This window comes from Eucyclogobius newberryi, unplaced genomic scaffold (genome assembly GCF_026437365.1).
Source record: "Eucyclogobius newberryi isolate DKJ021-1_F unplaced genomic scaffold, fEucNew1.0.hap1 SCAF_4, whole genome shotgun sequence".
NCBI classification, from domain to species: Eukaryota; Metazoa; Chordata; class Actinopteri; order Gobiiformes; family Gobiidae; genus Eucyclogobius; species Eucyclogobius newberryi.
Genome location: NW_027316056.1, coordinates 24,200,995 through 24,219,393, shown reverse-complemented (window position 1 = coordinate 24,219,393; position 18,399 = coordinate 24,200,995). Strand labels below are relative to the sequence as shown.

General features: G+C 38.8%; 2 protein-coding genes across 23 annotated transcripts in view; both read left to right on the top strand.

The window, feature by feature from the left end:
• ptprdb (protein tyrosine phosphatase receptor type Db) overlaps positions 1 to 18,399 on the top strand; it is a 177,274-nt gene that overhangs the window by 77,256 nt on the left and 81,619 nt on the right. The window contains exon 1 of one of the 22 annotated variants that reach the window (XM_072462649.1): positions 8,794 to 8,917. The exons of the other annotated variants lie outside the window; for them this stretch is intronic. The gene's annotated coding sequence lies outside the window, so the exon portion shown is untranslated. Of the gene's footprint in view, positions 1 to 8,793; positions 8,918 to 18,399 lie in introns of those variants that run through there. 22 annotated transcript variants of the gene reach the window in all.
• The window catches only part of allc (allantoicase), a 45,390-nt gene that overhangs the window by 13,361 nt on the left and 13,630 nt on the right, over positions 1 to 18,399 (top strand). The gene's annotated exons all lie outside the window — the stretch shown is intronic.

The window sequence follows — 18,399 nt, the reverse complement described above, 5'->3', positions numbered from 1 at the left end:
GATGGGTCAGATGTATGAATATTAAGATTATTGTTCAAATGAGATTTTTTTTTAGAATGTCATGATATTTACCTGTAGTTTTTTGGTGTTTAATGTGAGGTTTAGACTCAATAGAGCCATGTCTAAGGGATGGAATGCTGATTGTAGTTTTTGTTCTGCCTCCATAATGGATGGGCTTTGGGAGTAAACCACTGCATCGTCTGCACATAGATGTAATTTGGCTTGCAAACCTTTTCTCAGATCATTTACGAAGATTTTAAATATTACAGGCGCCAAAATTAATCCGAGGAACATTTTACAAGATTTCAGATTTGTGGCCTTCTGCTAGAACACACTGGGTACAGTCTATCAAATATGTTTTTAAACCAATTGATGTATTTTTGAATGAAGCTAATCAGTCTTAATTTATTAAGTGAAAAGTCATGATCAACAGAATAAAAAGCTTTTGAAAGCTCCACAAATAAAGCTACTACAGGTTGTCTTTTTATCAAGAGCATACGTCACTTACAACAGGTCAGGTTCTGTCATCCTCTGAGTGAGTGACAAGGGGATTAAACAATCAAAGTGTGAACTCTCAGAAGAAGGAAATAGTTGTAGTTACTTTGTAAGGGCAGTTTTGAGCCACTTTCGTTTGTAGATTTTCATGCCGCTCTGATTAAAACATGCGTAATCCCAGCAACAATTTAATTGTGCACAGGTGCAAGATTGTTAAGAAATTACGGATCTGAAAAGCTTATCTTTTATTAACTAAATGTTTAATTAAAATAATGCTGTTGGATCCCTTTTTAAACCCGGATCTTGATTCAAAATGAACAGCTAAGGGATTCAAATTATATTAGACATTCTTCATTAGCAGCTATTCAAACTGTGTTTGGCAAAAACAATTATCTTCCTGCTTGATTTGGAGCTGCTGCTTTATTAAAATGCCTTCAGTCGATGTGAAAGTAACACTGCCTTTCTACCAGGTTGAAAAACGAAATCAAATGAAATGTTTTGATATGCTGAAAGAAACATTTGACTTAGAGAAATAGGACTTTTAGAAATAATATAGATATTTACGAGTAAGAAATTAGACAAAGCAACAGCCACTTTAACCCTCTGACTGAAATATTCATAAAGGCTTATAAATCAGAACTTTCAAGGAGAATAATATCCAAATGATATAAATACATTAATAATCTGGAAAACCATTCTACTAAATCTATTAGAAATAAATGGTAAAGAAAAGGTAATTTTGTTTTGACAGACAGTGAATGGGAAACTATATGGACATCACAAAATTACACGGCTAGAAAGCATTCTACTGGAAATGTGTATCATGTTGTTTTCTTTTTTGTGTGTGACGCCGTGTCAAGGTGCCCATTATTCACAGGGAAATTCAGACTGCCAGTAGGCCCCCCTCCCCTTTTTGACACTGCCATTTCATTGGATTTCAGAACTATGTATTTGGACCTTAGAACTCCTGCCATGGACACAATAAATGGATAGCTTTGGAGCATACTTCTGGCAGCGTCACAAGAAAAATAGAATCACATTTTGACAAATTTAACAGACTATTTGGAGTTTAATGTGACATGATTTTGTTTCTGGAAATGTTCTATGCTACTTGTCTTCTTTGCTTTCTGGTCTTGTTCTAAAAAAAAAAGGATTACACCGCCATCTCTTGCACCGCCCTCCATGTTGATTGGCACAAATTGGGTGGTGGTGCTGAGCTGGTCTGAATCAGAAAAGACTTGGTTGTAATGTATGAGTGAGATTGTCACATTCGGTCACGCATTGGTCATACACAATCTGAATCTCCATTCCCACCCGGTCATCGCACATCTGTCACCCGACGCATCTCACTGGAGGTCCTGTCCACGATCCCATCTTCCCTGTCGAATCCAATCATCAGCTCCTGTCTGCAGTCTTCTTTTGATATATTCTCAATGCAGATTTCTCCTCTATCCTCTTCCCTATACTGAAATATATAACTAACAATTTGCCAACCTCTCCCTGCTATGACACATACGCTCGAGCACTTGTAGAGGCATCCAGACCACGAGGACTGCTGTGCTGGATAATGAAGGATAATTGGCTATTGTGGGCTCACCCGCAGCAGCAGGAGCCAATCACAGTGACAGCCACTTCTCACTGACCCCAGTGTGAGCGTCTGTGTTCAGGATGAAGGATTGTGTGTAAGCCACTTATTGTTTGTTTGTTTTTTTTACATTATTGCCAGTCAATCGTATGTAACAGGCAGGGCTCTTTGTAGATTAAATCTGCTATGCCACTTAATGTAAACCCAAGTTTTGAATGCCTTGATATGATCTCAATACTCCATGATACAGAGGTCTGCGATCAATACTACACTATATTAGCTAATTATAAAACTTGCAATATGAAACTATAGACCTGAAGAAAGAATTAATACATTGCTCTTTATGCTGTTATGTATTTTTTATTATTCTTATGATAACACGGCCAAAACTGACAACAAATCTGGTGATAAAAGTGAATCTCAGCAAGTTTAAGGTACACACTAGGGAGATTTGTCCTTTGCATTTGACCCATCCCTCAATGCTGCTGAGGCAACCTGTCAGGAGCAATGGGTGCCACAGCGCTCAAGGACCCATCTTCAGGTCTTGAGCTAGACTTGGTCAGGGCTACTTTAGCTGGATTTAGCAGGATTTTACCTATTGTGCATTTTGGGTATATATATATATATATATATATATATATACATATATACATTTATTCAGAGGTGGGTAATACTCAGTGTCGTTCACTCAAATATTTCTTGTGTAGCTTAATGTTATGGTATATTTATGTACATTCATTTTGTTCAAAAAGACATAGCTTTCAAATGACATATTAGAAGTCCAGACAGTTACTTTTACAATTATGCTTACTTTAGTAGCAGTTTCCCCAAATACAATTTTACTCTTGCTTTGTACTTCTTCTTGAATAATATTATTTTTATTAATGTATTGTGTATTAACTTGAGTGCAGTTTTTGGCTATTCCACAGGGCTCTGACAAATCGGTTTTCAACATAGTCAAGTCTAGGAATATTTTGCAGTTAATAGATACCATTAAATATAAATACTTCAAATACACAGCTTCCTTATATTTAGTAACAATCTAAATTTACCTTTCTCAATGAGTAGCACTGTTCTGTGTCATGTTCCCATCCCCAATGGTGTGCAGTCTTGCCGTCCTCCCCTAATGTGATCGCTGCTTAGCTTGTCAGTTGTCACTCACTTTTTTAAACAGAGTCAGCAACCTCAGTTAATGGTGTGTCCGCTCTCCATTTTTCTGGAACCTGTTGACTTCAGCTGCACCAAAAATGATCCTTTAACGATTTGCCTTGCTGAGAATAGCCCTGATTTTGCCCCTCTGTGCACATAGTATTTACAGTGCCCTCCTGTGTATATTGTACAGTCTTTTTCTACCTCTGTTCTTTTACCTTTAAGTCAATTTGTTCTTCTTGTATTTGGTGCAATTCTCATTTCCTCTTCTTCAGTTGAGGTGGGGAGAGTCCTCTGAAGGCTGAATGAAATCCACAGTGCAGATCAAGTTTGTGCCTGTGCATGCGCGTGCATCTTTCACACTGTAAATATGAGCTTTTCTCTTTTGATAATACGGGCCTCCATACAAAACTCATGTTAGAAGGGACGGTTTGTCTACTCTACCTCACCATACCAGACAGGCACCGCTTCAATATTCCCAAATGCAATTTCCTCATTGTGAATAGAGCAGACGGGATGAACATCATTCTATAGACCGTGAGTGAAAGCTTTTTCAGGCTGCTTTTCTTCACTGCCATTTGTTCAAGTTTTTATTTTTAATCAGCGCACACACTCTAATACCTTCTCGTCCTATGAGTTGCTCACTGGATCTTCTCGGAATTTTAGACCATAACACAGCGTTTGGGCATTGTATTGCATAGCTAAAGCAATTATAATGGCGTCACCATTGTTCTCATTCTCCATAATTTCCACAATTGAGCCACACAAAGATTTGATTTTTGGAGGGATTTATTGCTCACCATTTCTCAAACGTGTTTTTTTCACAGCTACTCAATAATAATAACTGTCAGAATCCCATAACACAGACAAATACAAAATAAATCACAGATATCTTTCTTGCTCCACTGTAAAGAAAGAAATCTACATATTCACAGAAAACACACATTTGAAAAAGCTAATCTAGTCAAAATAAGCTTACAATGCAATGATAACATCTCCAGAGGAATATATGGACACAGAATTACTATTATAAAAACAAACTTGATTGTTCTTTCATGATAAGAGCACTCAAATATTTCAACTCCAGCGAGGAGAACACAGCGTACCTAAAGATAAAATATCATATTTTCACCTGTTTTGACATGGTTTTATTTATGTTTTTCACAGTTTTCTTCTGCTCATTCTTGCCCATATAAGATTACACATAGGAAGGATATGGCTCTCATAAAGGTGTAATAAACCAACCTCGAGCTTTTTCCCTTGACATCCTGCAGACTTCTTCTCCCCATTAGCTACATTACTGTCTCCCCCAATTAAATTATGTCTGTAATTGTGGAGGTGCAGCTAAGGAACATGCCATCTCTGTTACAGCAGGGAAGGTGTAATGGCGAGTAGGCCACTGCTGGAAAACTCTGAGCATGTACCATAAGGAAAGATAATGATGTGGTGATAAGGAGGTAAACTTGTCCATATCCTGTCTGGAGCGCGGTCCTCTTCCACTTCTAAGCGTTGAGGCTGTTTATTTGTGTTTGTCCTGTGAACACATCAGTAAACATGACAGTGTTTGTGTGGCATTAATAATTATCCATCGCTGATGAAGTTAATGTGTGTGTGTGTGTTTGTGTTTGTGTTTGCAAGCGTGCAGGGTGGCAAGATGCTCCGATTACAGGCAATTATTTAAATGTCAGGGTTATAAAGGTCCATTGGTCTGCGCCTCGCTATAAGTCTGAATCAAGCCTTTATGGTCATGATCCAAGGATTTGATAAGATAAGATAAGATAAGATATTCCTTTATTGTCCCACATGGGGAAATTTCATTGGTGCAACGCAGGTAGATACAGAGGTAGATACAGAAGAACAGATCACTTATAGGAAGTCTGAAAAACACTTTCAGTAGAAGATCTCCTATAAACAAAAACTTCCATAGACAAATAAATAAATAAATACCATTGCATGTGATCCCGACAGTAATTGCACATGAATATGTGTCACGACAGCACATAGATTGCACATGAATTTCACAGTAATTGCACATGAATTGCACATGAATTCCAACAGCAATTGCCTGTCTGGTATGGTGAGGTAGAGTAGACAAACCGTCCCTTCTAACATGAGTTTTGTATGGAGGCCCGTATTATCAAAAGAGAAAAGCTCATATTTACAGATGTTCTTTATATTGTATTTTATACACTATATCAAGTATATAGGCCATTTAAACTATTATATTATATAAAACCAAATCAATGTTTAAAGAAAATTACATGGACAAGGACTGAACCGACGTATTGTGCATGTGATGGTTCTAAATGCTGTTTCATGGTTTTCCAATGGTATGCAATGTTGATGTTGCAAAAGAACAGGTGTGATGTGACAAACCTATTTCCATTCAAAAGGTGCACGTTCTTACCACATTCGGAAATATTGTCCTCTAGATTTGCTGTATTTTCCCTTATACAGCCCCGCCCACTTTTGCCTCTTTTTGCCACGGATCAACACTTCCATTGTAATCACACTTCCTGTTGAGCAGGAACTAGCTTCACTTAAGTGTAAAATGAGGGGAAAGTCTTCACGCTAAAATATGCTATAAAGTAGATTGATTTGTGTAAAATGTCCAACATTTGTGTGGCCAAACAAGTCAACCTTGCACCGATTCCCTGGACGGCCTGAAAACGCCTTTGTAGTCTGTGTAGAAGTTATTTTCACTAGAGGTCGGAAGACGGCGCTCAGGGCAACTCCCTTCAGACAGTTATAAAAATAATAGATTTGATTTATAAGTCACTTTTCATTCCAAGAAATCTCAAGAGTGCTAATAAATAAATGAGTTGACTTCAAAAGTTAAAACTACACGAGATGGACCATGGTAAGCATTTCAAAGCCTGTCTAAATGTGTAGTTACGCTTTAAAAGAATCCACGCTCTGGATTTGTCTCAGCTCTGTTGGAAGGCTGTTCCAGAGCCCAGAGAAGAAGGCTTTGTACCACAGAAAACCTGAAAGAGTCGGCTGCGATGTGTGTCCTAGGCTATACATTAAAACCAGCATTAAAAGTTGACAAAATATATTGGAATTCCATGTCCTTAATATGAGAATACACCTGTCTGATTAAGCCACATTGTCAGCTCCTCAGATTCAGCCTTGATGCAGCAGTCTGTTGGTTAAAAATGGTAGAACTCTGCCATTAATAACAACTTTATGTTCTTCAAAAGTATCACAACACGCATATCTGTATTGACACACGTATTCCCAAGACGTCCGACACGATATATCACAGTATCGATCTATTGAGTACAGCCCTCCCACACAGAGAGTCCAGCTACATGACCATCTAAGTGAGAGGCATCGATGCACTTTGCAACTAATCACATGTTTCACCTTTAGTATGGGGAGAATAATGTTACAATTAAACCTTAAACTATCACAATAATAACTGAGTAACTGAGAGGTTTTTGTTTATAATACTTTAGGTAATCCTTGAAACATACAGCAATCTAGTCCATGCATTGAGAAAAAAAAAAAGCTGACGATGACTGCAGCAGTTAAGTGAATCCCATTGAACGTGTGTGTCGAAGGTCATGTGTTTGCCCACACAAAGTGCAGCCATGCATCCATGTACAATGAATACTGAACCCACATTTATCACAGTGCTCTTGAATATTTAATCCACAGTGCTCACATACTGTACATGGCAGTCTTTATACACTCTGACAACATGATGGTGCAGTGTGTGGAGCGACGTTGTCTTATGCTGCACATTTGAAACCTCTGAACACGGATGCTATGTAACTCAACGCCAGTGAGTTTGCGCAGTGTGATGCCCTGTCATGAGGACCATCAATTGCAGCATCACGTTCTATTTTAATCCTAATCAGATCCCTTATGTGCCGTTATTACATTTAAAGAGTTTGATACGCGCCAAAGATTGTGTATGTGTCCTGAGCCGAAGGTTGTGTTTTTTTGTTTCTACTTATTTTCGCGATAAAAGACATTAATGCTGCTGCCCTGTCTAATTTACATTGCACTGATGGGAATCTGCTGCACTGCTGATTGTGAATGGTGTTCCAGGTCAGCACACACAGATAGCGCTACCTGTCTCTCTCTCTCTTTTTGCGGTCTCTCACTCCTTAAACTACTGTCTTGAATGGACACTTTCAAATCACTTAACTGTAGCTCTTAACTCGCCCACTTTTCACCCATGTTTATGTTTTTTTACTGTCTTCTGCATCCTCTTCTCTCACACCAAATCCATAAATCTCATATTTGATGTTCTAGATCTCCCGTCCTGTGGCTTTGACCCTCAACATCCCATTTATCAGAATCAGAAAAGGTTTATTGCCATTGCTACTGGACAGAATTCACAAACATAGGAACTTGCTTTGGTGATTCGGTGCAACAGAAAACAATTAACAATGATAAAACAACCTATATAAGTCAAAAAGAAAAAAAAAAAACAATTTAAGTCTGCTACAGGATAAGAAATAATAAAAATAGGCTGTAAGATGAAACATAAAAAGAGGCTTACTATGTACACAAATTTACAGTTGAATTGACATATGTAGTGCAGAAAGTGAACAGTGCACAGTGGCGACGACAATCATATTTCAACACTTACAAATTAAAATAGCTATCTTTTATCCAATGCAAATTATTATAATTAACATGAAATAAAGAAACTTGTGTAGGTATCTTGGTAATAGTTGCATTGAAAACCAGGCCTTGTACTCTCCCATGGTGAGTGGCACATGTGCTTCTTGGTTGCATCACATTTTATGCCATAAGCGATCCAAACACAAACATATGGACCATTTCTGCATTAAACTTTGCATTTCAGCGTCTGCACTGAGCTCGAGGATGAAAACAGAAAAAACTTTCAAACTCTTTCACTTGTTTTTTTGTGGACCGCTTTTCTCATGGCCAATGTGCATGAACATGAATACCGCAGTAGTTAGGAGCCATCCAGACGTTTGGCATTTTACGTTTTTTTTTGTTTTTAATCCAGAGTGGAACGCAGTTGACATTTCTTGGCGTTTTAATTTTTTACCGAGTCTGTAAATAAAAAATAAAAAATAAAAAATAAAAAATAAAAAATAAAAAATAAAAAATAAAAAATAAAAAATAAAAAATAAAAAAATAAAAAATAAAAAATAAAAAATAAAAAATAAAAAATAAAAAATAAAAAATAAAAAATAAAAAATAAAAAAATAAAAAATAAAAAATAAAAAATAAAAAATAAAAAATAAAAAATAAAAAAATAAAAGAATAGAAAATAAAAATAAATTAAAGCTAAACATTGACGGACTTTGAATCAACGAGACAGCGGCGGCTTTTAACGCGCGGCATCTGCACCTTTAAAATGTGCCAAGTTGACTCCACATCACCGCGCGGGGGATTTAGCGGCTGCCGCACACACACACTCACGCACACACTCACGCGGCGGCGCAGGTCGGAGGAAATTATTGGAGCGAGAGAGAAGGAGAGAGCGAGGTTGAGAGCGAGCGAGAGAGAGAGAGAGAGAGAGAGAGGAGGGAGAAGCAGGCGCGCGGTGTGGGATTATTTGGGCAGAGCGGCCGCAGCCACGCTGGATCTTTATGCACACGGACGCGATCGGCGACCGCGAGAAGAGCCCCGGTTCGATCTCACCTGCGAGTTTTTAACAGCCCGGACCACGGACGCAGGTGACGGGACGCTGATATGGTGAGCCCCCGGGCCCTGTCGTCTCCGTCACGGCTCCTCACGTGAGTGATGCAACTTATTACGGCACTTTAATGTGTGAGGGATCGCGCGCGTGGGCATGCTTCTCCGAGAGTGATGGAAACATAGACTCGGGCATGTGGCGTGGTCACAGCTGGTCCGTTATCATGCCCCTGCTCTGTTGTTGTCTGGTGTGAATTCTCTGTGATATTTCCGAGTTCAAGTGATTTCTGCGTCGCGTGCGTAGTAATACATCAGTCAGTCTCATGTTGTAAAAGAAAGAGAAAATATATTGCAGCACTTAAATTGGTGTTTTGTCTCGGGTAAACGCCACTGCAGCGTTTTTCAATAAACGATTACAATTCTTTTCTGTCTTTAAATCGGGGTTTTACTGCTGTTGGGAGATTAAAGAGGCTGTAAGGCGCTTGGTTTGGCTGCTTCTGCTGCTGAGGTTCAGTTCTCTCTCTTTCCAATCATGATTAAACTGAGCATTTGTTTTAGCTTTGCCATAAAACAGAAGCATTTTTTTGTACAATGCCCTGTCTGGGAATTTATGCAAAAGGCCATGAGCACTTTGCTACAGTGGATTAGAGGGTTGATTGTATGCCTGTGGATTTGACTCTGCTAACATGCTTTCACTGATGTAGTTTATGGATACTTTATTTTGAGCTATATGGCCATCAATTACATTCCAGCTAAATTAAGATATAGTAATTATGGAACGCACACTATAAGTCTGGTGCCATTTTGATTCATGACAAATGCATTTCCCCTCAAGCCAAACAGGCTTTAATGTGGCATAATGTCCGTCAGCAGTATTGCCCAGACAATGTATGGCAGTAATGGCAAAAAAATCAATCATGCAACTGCTATTACAGTAAAAAGGTGTCACTTATTGACACAAGAAGAGAAGTAAAAAAGTTGGGAGATCAGCTCAGCTGTCAGTGCTAAATAATTATTATTTTATTGAAAAACATATATCAGAGGTTGATGGCTGATACCTCTTGACCTGAAACGGGGTTTGCTTGTGCATGTACCAGATGGTGAAAAAGGCAGTTCAAGGGCTCACACAGACATATTCAAGATTGTGAAGAGGTAATGAACAAAAAAGTGTTTAATGTAACAAAAAGTACTTAAAGCATCTTTAAGCACTTTTTGTTACTGCAAACACTATTTGTTAATGACTTCTTGCACAGCACTGGACCTGACTATTCCCGCTCATGTTCATTCAGAGGGTCCATTTAGATACATCCATATGTTTTTGGCCGATAGGAGAAATTTGTGGGGCTGACATGCTGACTCCACCTGAGTGAGAGCTTAATGTGTAAAATGGTTTGTATTACCACTGGACCAAGTTCTGTCAATTTGCCTTTAGGCAAGAGACTTCTCACACCTTGCCTAGTGAGAATGTGGTGTGAGTGATTGGGTCGATGTAGGGACTCGCTTCTGTCAGCCTGCCCCAGGGCAGCCTGGCTTCACTATGTGGTGGTCACATAGTGTGGAGTAACTGAATATCGATTTCCCTGTGGCAATTATAGAAAAGTTTCAATAAGCCTGTGTTAAGCATTATTATTATTATTATTATTATTATTATTATTATTATTATTATTATTATTATTATTATTATTCTCATTCTCATTGTCATTGTCATTGTCATTATTATTATTATTTGTGTGCTCTCAAGTGGATGTTTGATGCATTCTTTTCAGTTAACATTAGACGCGTGGTTGCAACCTGTTTTATGACCTACGCCTGCCACTCCTGGGTCAAAGGTGTCTTGTCACATGCCAGTCTGTGGAAGAATAAATACTTAGCAAAACTGATCTGACTCTGTGTGTGTGTGTGTGTGTGTGCGCGTCTGCGTGCGTGCGTGTGTGCGTGCGTGTGTGTGTGTGCCTGTGTGCGCGTGCACGTGTGTGTGTGTGTGTGCGTGTGTGTGTGTGCGTGTGTGCGTGTGTGCGGGTGCGCGTGCACGTGTGTGTGTGTGCGTGCGTGCGTGCCACTGCAGCTGTTCTCCATCTCTAAGAGATTAAGTTTCACAAGAAGTGATGGATGCCAGTGTCTGCCGAGCCGGTGGTGGTGTGCGTCTATGTAGGTGAATATTTGTCAGCACATTGTAAAATCCCATACATACAAGGTGTTGAGCTTGTGCCTATATGTAGATTTGGCTGAAATGCCCATGGCCCGTTCCCTGTTGGGGTTGGATAGGGTTAAGTGAGAGAGGTGACACTGAGGTCTCTGGTGTCTGGTGAGTCGGCTAGTAATTATAGTGGCCACTGGTCAGGGTTTTTGGTTCCCACAGGCCCGGACAACTCTGCCTCATGAGCTGGTCATTTCTATTGCTCTTTCAACTTAGTAAGAAAGTAAGAGTTGCAATAAAATCACAACAGTGCATTGTGAGGATTTAAAGTATGTGTGAATGGTTATGATTATAGACGCTGTACACCTAACTAGTGATAAATTACACACGTGTTAGTTATATAAACATGAAGTGAGCAACATGTGATTTATACGCTCGAGAATCCGACTGCGCTACTGCTCAGTTCAGGAAAGCTATAGAGGCAGTGTATGGGATTGATTTACCGGTCGGAGAAGACGGCTCTCCATCTCTGCATGTCGCCACCATTGTCTTTCTCACCTGCATCTCCAGGTCTGTCTGTCTGTCCAACCCCCTGCTCGCTCCTGCACCACTTTCTGTCATCATAGAGCCCCCTCTTGCCTTCCATCACGCAATCACGCCCTCATAAAGACTGGGAATAGGTAATAAATTGGCACCGAGTCTTCACCTGTGGAGAGAAGCATACGGTAACATATTAAAAATTTAACTTCAAGCTTCCCCCGATGCTCTGTTCTCCTGCGCTTCTTTTTCACGTCGCCTCGGATCTCTTAAACCACGCATGTTTTAATATGTTCTTTTGTAATTCAGCCATTGGTGGAACATAGAATAGTGATTTTTATTTATTTTTTTTGCCACAGAACATAAAGGCACAGTATTTGGAGGCAAAAATACACATAAATCAATTGCCCCAATACCGCTGCTGTGTCCTTTATTCAATATTGAGTTTTGAGATGGGCAATATAATACAATTTAGATTATATCATGAATGTTTTGAAGCTATGCAAACATTGAATATTGAATATATTGTTTAAAAAAGAGAAAAATGACCAATGATTTATATTTTTATACAGGAATAGTTTCTGAAATATGTAACAAAATCATTTAAATGATATTTCTTCTCTGTTACTTATTAGTTCTAAATACATACTACATAACTACATTGGTTTGCTCTATGTGCACTGGCTTATTAGCTCTCTATGTTAAGAATCAATTAAACAGTTGCACCTTGAACCACAAAGTTGCCAGTTGATGTGATATTCAGTGTGTGGACCTTCCTTTTATTCAGGTTGTCATTTTTCAAAATAAAAGAGGTAGGTAGTTCTAATTTGAACAAAATAAGGTATTAATCATTTGTGCATTGGCAGAGCGGAGGGGCTGTGGTTGGACCTCCTCCCCACTCACATGGAGATACTCTGGGACAACCTCAACAATTTAGTTTTCCTTTCTCCTCCTCGCACAGTCCAAACACACATGTGGGCCTTCACGAATAAAGCATTTCCCCAACTCTTCTGCACATTCAGAGGTTGTCATCTTCCTCTCAACTGCCCATTTTTCTTCTATCCCCACAGCGTGCCTGATGGTCTGACAAGAGCCCACTGGTGCCAGACCACAAAGCCCTATTTTCCCTGTGCACTCTTTTTTTTCACTCTCTCTCTCCCGCCCTCCATCTGTCTAGCCCCGCCCCTCCTCGCCACTAGAGTTTATAATGTGGCTGGGATTTAGCGGCATGGTTAGCAGGGACTTTTTACTTCATTTTCTTTTGCCCTGCTGAAAGATTGGCAGCTTGTTCACCACCTTTTTTATATGCTAACCCGCTGTTAGTCCAATGTTCCTTTCATTCTCACTCGCTCTCATCCGCTTTTACATTCAATTCGATCTTTCCAGTTTGTTTACGGATGCCGTATTAACAAGTGTTTGCATTGTGGACATTTCAAATAATCAATCTCCCACTATTCAAAGAAAAAACAATGTTCCCTCCGAGAACAATGCAGATGAATATTACACATATTAACCTGAAGTTGCTCCTTTCAGAGCTAAAGTTCTGGATTCATACCAACATGAATCATTCTGTCCATTTCCCAGATTTGGTCTTTGAGATCTCCATAACCCCAAAAAATGTAGTGTTTATTTTAACGCGTTTGGCAAACGAGATATTTTTCACACCTCACTAAAATGTGTTTATTCTATTTGAGCTGTCAGTCAGAGAAATGGTGAGTTCAGTCTATGCAAGACAATATTTCAAAGACGATAAAAATTTAGTATTTCTGTACGACTATCAATATTATTCCAAGCCTTTGTAACTGATCTGTCTGAAGTAATGGCGTTATATATTTTTTGTCCATTTTCATCCACTCACTCCTATTCTAAAATGACAAAATCTATATGTTCTCTCTGCCTGCGTTTGCCATCATCATGGCAGACACTCCAACTTTACATCTGTGGTATTTTCACACAGATTACCTGTCAATCATACACTGAAATTCCGATTTTGTGTTTCCTCTCTTCTTACGGTCGCACTAACTTCACTTGATGTGTATATTTTTGCTTGTGTATCATTTTTCATGCCAGAGGATCTTTCTTCGGTAAAACGCTGCCAACCACCAGGTGTTGAGAACAATAAAACCCACGTCTTTCATGTCAACTCAATATGAATCACTATTATGTTATATCAATCAGCAGTCGAGTATGCGGGGCAGACATTTTTATGAAGGATTCGTGGATGAGGACTTGGGGCTGAAGCGGGGAATTTTCCAGTCCATTATGCGAGTTGAGTGTTTGCTTTACTAACCTCTATGGGAGTCTTTACCTCCGTTGTCTTGGCTTGGGCTCTGCTGCTTGGACCGAATTTGCTCCTCCAAATGGCCACCCCAGTCATTTCACTGTAGCCAAACGGATTAGCTGTGTTTGTCTCTGGTAGTGTAATTAATGGGCTTTGATTATTTTTCCTGATTTGTTTTTTCATTTCGAGCCATGCTTTTATACATCCATTGTCCCTACGTTCATCATCCCACATCCTGTTGTTTCCTTGTTTAGTCTCTCTGGGGGGATGCACGTCCAACACAAATCCATTCCTTCTTGCCTATGTTCAGGAATTAGACTGCAGCATCCCCATTTCCTGAGACTCCCCGAGGCACCTGGGATTACACTGTGTGATGGTGTGTTTCCGTGTGCGCCATTCCTGATTGTACAAAGCTTTTGGAGAATGGCCACTACTGTATAGTAAAACAGCTCAGATGAGGTCGAAGGTTGTGCATGTGTGTGTGTGAGTGTGAGCTTAATCCTTTTACAAATGCAGAGCATTTGAAATTATTCGCAGAGCCCTGTCCTCACCAGAAATGATGCCCCAGGCCTGAATATACATTACTAACATATCCTGTCATATACACTCCTGTATAGCTATTGAAATTAAATCGAAATGATCATACATTCGTGTTTATGTTTCATTTTGGAGTGAACGCTGAAGGCTTTAAAAGATTTTTACTAGAATTATTACATTCCACTATATTTGGATTTGATATTTGGCATTTTTATTAACCTAAAAGACTATTATAAAATTATGGTGTGATTTCTATTTTTGATAAAAGTGGTGAATTTATTTTAGCTCCTTTGCACACTGGATGGCCAGGAATATCCTCAGTTCCATACATAAAAACAGAATAAAGTAATACTGTTCCATATCCATCATTAGAGACGTCAAAAGGTCAAATTATAGTGTTAGTGTTGATTATTGACACTTAACTGCGAGGGGCACTTCAACGGTCGGTGTAGCCACCAGCCCTGGCTTGACATGTTTTGAAAAATGACAGGTGTCAAATTCCATCCCATTATAACCCTGCAGGGGGCGCTTGTGAGCCATTTTTTCAATATAAATGTATACTTACATATCAATATATCAAGCTCATAAAAATACCCAAACGCCTCATTGGCCAAAATTACAATGATTTTGTCTATATTTTATTACAAAATTGCTGCTTTTTTAAAAGCTTGTTATGACCACACCCTGAGATCTGTGCAAATTATTTTAACTACTTTTGAGCCCTCATTTGTCCTGATGATGATGTGTCAGTTTGGTGACTGTCAGAGATAAAAACGCTAGGATAAGTCTGTTAAAATACAGGGGACAGGATTTTGGCCGTGTCAAATTGGTCAACGCCCTGTGCAGTTTAGGGTGGGGCCATAATGTAACTATTTTATTATCTCGAGATGTTCTTTGTATCTGCCAAGTTTTATATGTCTGCTATGAACTCCATCCCCAATATTGGCGTAACAAATTTTTATTTGTATTGTCAAGAGGGCGCCACTGAGCTGTTTTGTAACAACTTTGAGACAACTTCATGGAACATACATTTTGTGCCAATTTTCAAGACCTTTTGCGCACTTTAAGGCTTTTCAAACTATTTTTTACTCTTAAATGATAAAAGTTAGATCGGTGTGACTTTGTGAGATTGTTCCCCACTATCAACACCCTCTCTGTAAATATATTTCACAAGTGCACGTGAAACAGATATCATTTTATGATTTTTATTTTTTAATTGAGGCGGGCGCCAGAGAGCCATATCAAACGCTAGAACCTTATATAGCTTATTGTTACATCCAGCTTACAATCCTGCACACGCTCTCTATTGGTTCCATTCAAATCTGACAATGTTTGTAAGTAATCGATTTTTAAAAATTCTTCCAAAATATTAGATTTTGTTGAAAATTCACCATGGCCACACGCACAAATTTTAATCTAATTGATCATCTTTTTCACCATCAGTTTTTCACGTTTGACCTAGTTTTGATTCAAACTGTTGTAGTAGATATGTTAAAAGTTTATGATGTATGACTTTTTAATAATCAGGTTTGATCCAATTATGGCCGACTCCTTCATAATATACTTTTTTACTTGTGTGGACATAACCTTTTTTTTTTTACCTCTTTTATGCCAAGTTTAATTTGTCTACATTGAAATTTGGCCGGTCAAAGGTCCCATTGCGGCCATGTAAATACATTTTTGAAGTGGCGCTACTGAATTAATTAATTTAATCTGGGTTTTCATTCAAAATTAGTACTAATTTTCCATACCATTTACTTACATATTTGTCATTGTTTACATTGTTTAATCATCATAATCATAATCACAATGAAATCAAACATTCTGACCTAAATAATTACACTTATCAATGAACCACATAGTATTGATATGTGATTAAGCTTTTAATAAAATAAGACCAGCAGTGATTATTACATGCAATTAAACTCAATCAAATATTTCTATTCTATTTTACAATTTTTGCACGTGCCCATTTTGCATATTTCATTATACTTAAGACCTACAGGTTTCCTAAAAATATGTAAATTTTATTCCTTCCTTTGGGGAATGAGACTCCATCAACATAATCCGAACATTAACATGATGTGACTTAACAGCATGGTAGCTTAAAACAAATCACCACCTTGTCTCTGCATCATTACCCATGTCCATTCTTCACCTTGCACATGTGCACAATGAAATGACGTTCTCCTCTCTCTCTAATGTATCCACAGAGCTACTACTCAGCACACGCTAACTACTTTGTTCCTGGACAGCCTAAGATGCAGGAAGTGCCTTAGCAGGTCTCTCAGTATCTCCGTATTAAATTAGAGCCGTCATTTAATACATCCGAGCGTGGAGATATAGCATCACTTTCCCCCGCGCGTCTTAAACCGGCCAAAGCAGAGACACCTAACAAACTGCAGCTCTGCCCGGCTCCTTTCATAAAAGCCTTCTGTAATAGCTTTATTGAAAATAACAAGGTTGTCTTCTAGAGTTACAGACAGTTCTTGGCCTCTGTCTCGACTTGGCTATCGATAAATAGAGTGAGATCTTTTCAGTGTCTATATCTTAACTTTGAGCTAACGCACGGCAGACATTAAATTACGGCCACCTGATTGGTTCAAACGTTCTACAACCGTGTTAATATGCCACCAGTATACAAACAACACCGGTGCAGTACTGTTAATTCCTTGATCTATTGGGGCATTCATATCATCAAAGATACACTTGGGCCTTTTTAGTCGAGAATTCTCAGCCAATCTGTCAGTGAAATCATGTAGTTTGCAGCACAGTTCAGACTTTGGAAATGTTACTATTTTTTTGAGGTAAATGTCCAAATCTTGATCTCTAAATACATGGGAAAAATGTGTCATGCTTTTTAAATGTAATTTGATTTGATTAACCTTTATCAAGACCTCTTTTTCAAGGGTGACCTGGGGCACAGTGGTAAATTTAGCAGTACACGCATCATGAAAATATTTACACAATTAAGAGCATTTAAAAGCATTTAAAAGCATAGACAATTTTTGGAGGATTCTCGCTCTCTTTAAAATCGAGCGAAAACCCCTAAGCGAGACCTGTTTGTCCAACCTACCGACCACCCATAAATATTGCATGACTGCAGGGCATATTGCTTTATGAATTAAAATCATTCAGTGCTTAACCCTATGAGCAACTAAAGAGGGCCACCCAGCTTTGGCTAATAGGTCACAGTGATGGGTGAGCCACAATCTAAAGCCTTTAAGGATCGCAGACATTTAGCAGTTGCATTAATGTAAAGAACATCAACATAATCCAATAAAGTAAAAATGTGGCTGAATCCAGATTTTCGCAGGCTTTTTTCTGTCATATCGGCCAGTTACTATAATTAAAGGCGGTATGGACGATTTTTCGGCGATTTGAGAATGCAGGCGGAAGTGCGCATGCGCACTCCCCCGTGCGGACTGATACAACACACACGTGCGTTTGTTTATTAGCGCAACGGAGCGCATCGCATCGCTCGTCTCCAGTAGATTTCTGTCCACTTCTGCGTCAGCTCGAACTGTCTTTCTCCGTCTTCATTTTGCCCCGTACACCGAGGGAACTATATTATGATAGATCCATGCGCTTAGGCACGCGGAAACGTGGGGAAGAGCCTGACGCGGCTGCAGGTGAACGATAGGTGCGTTTTATGATTGATACGTGGCAGGACAAATGATTTATCCACGCCACGAGGAAATATGATAAAAAAATTCCTGAAAAAAATCTTTAATTGATAATTTTAATGTGTATTTAATTATGTATTTAATGTTAATGCATAATCCCTTCCTGCCAATTATAAACAGAAGAGACTTAGAAAGGATGTAAAACACATCAGACACTGCAGAGATCCATTAATGAAATGCATCATGTTTTCTTTTTTTGGTTGTTTAGTTTATAAAGACAAGGTAAAAAGGTTAAAAAACAACATCATTTGTCTGAATAAATGAAACAAATACTTTCTGAAAACACACAAAGCTAATTACTTAACTTATAGACATGAAAAACGTTCAGTGTTATACATTAAAATGGTCCTCAGTTGTGGTTGCC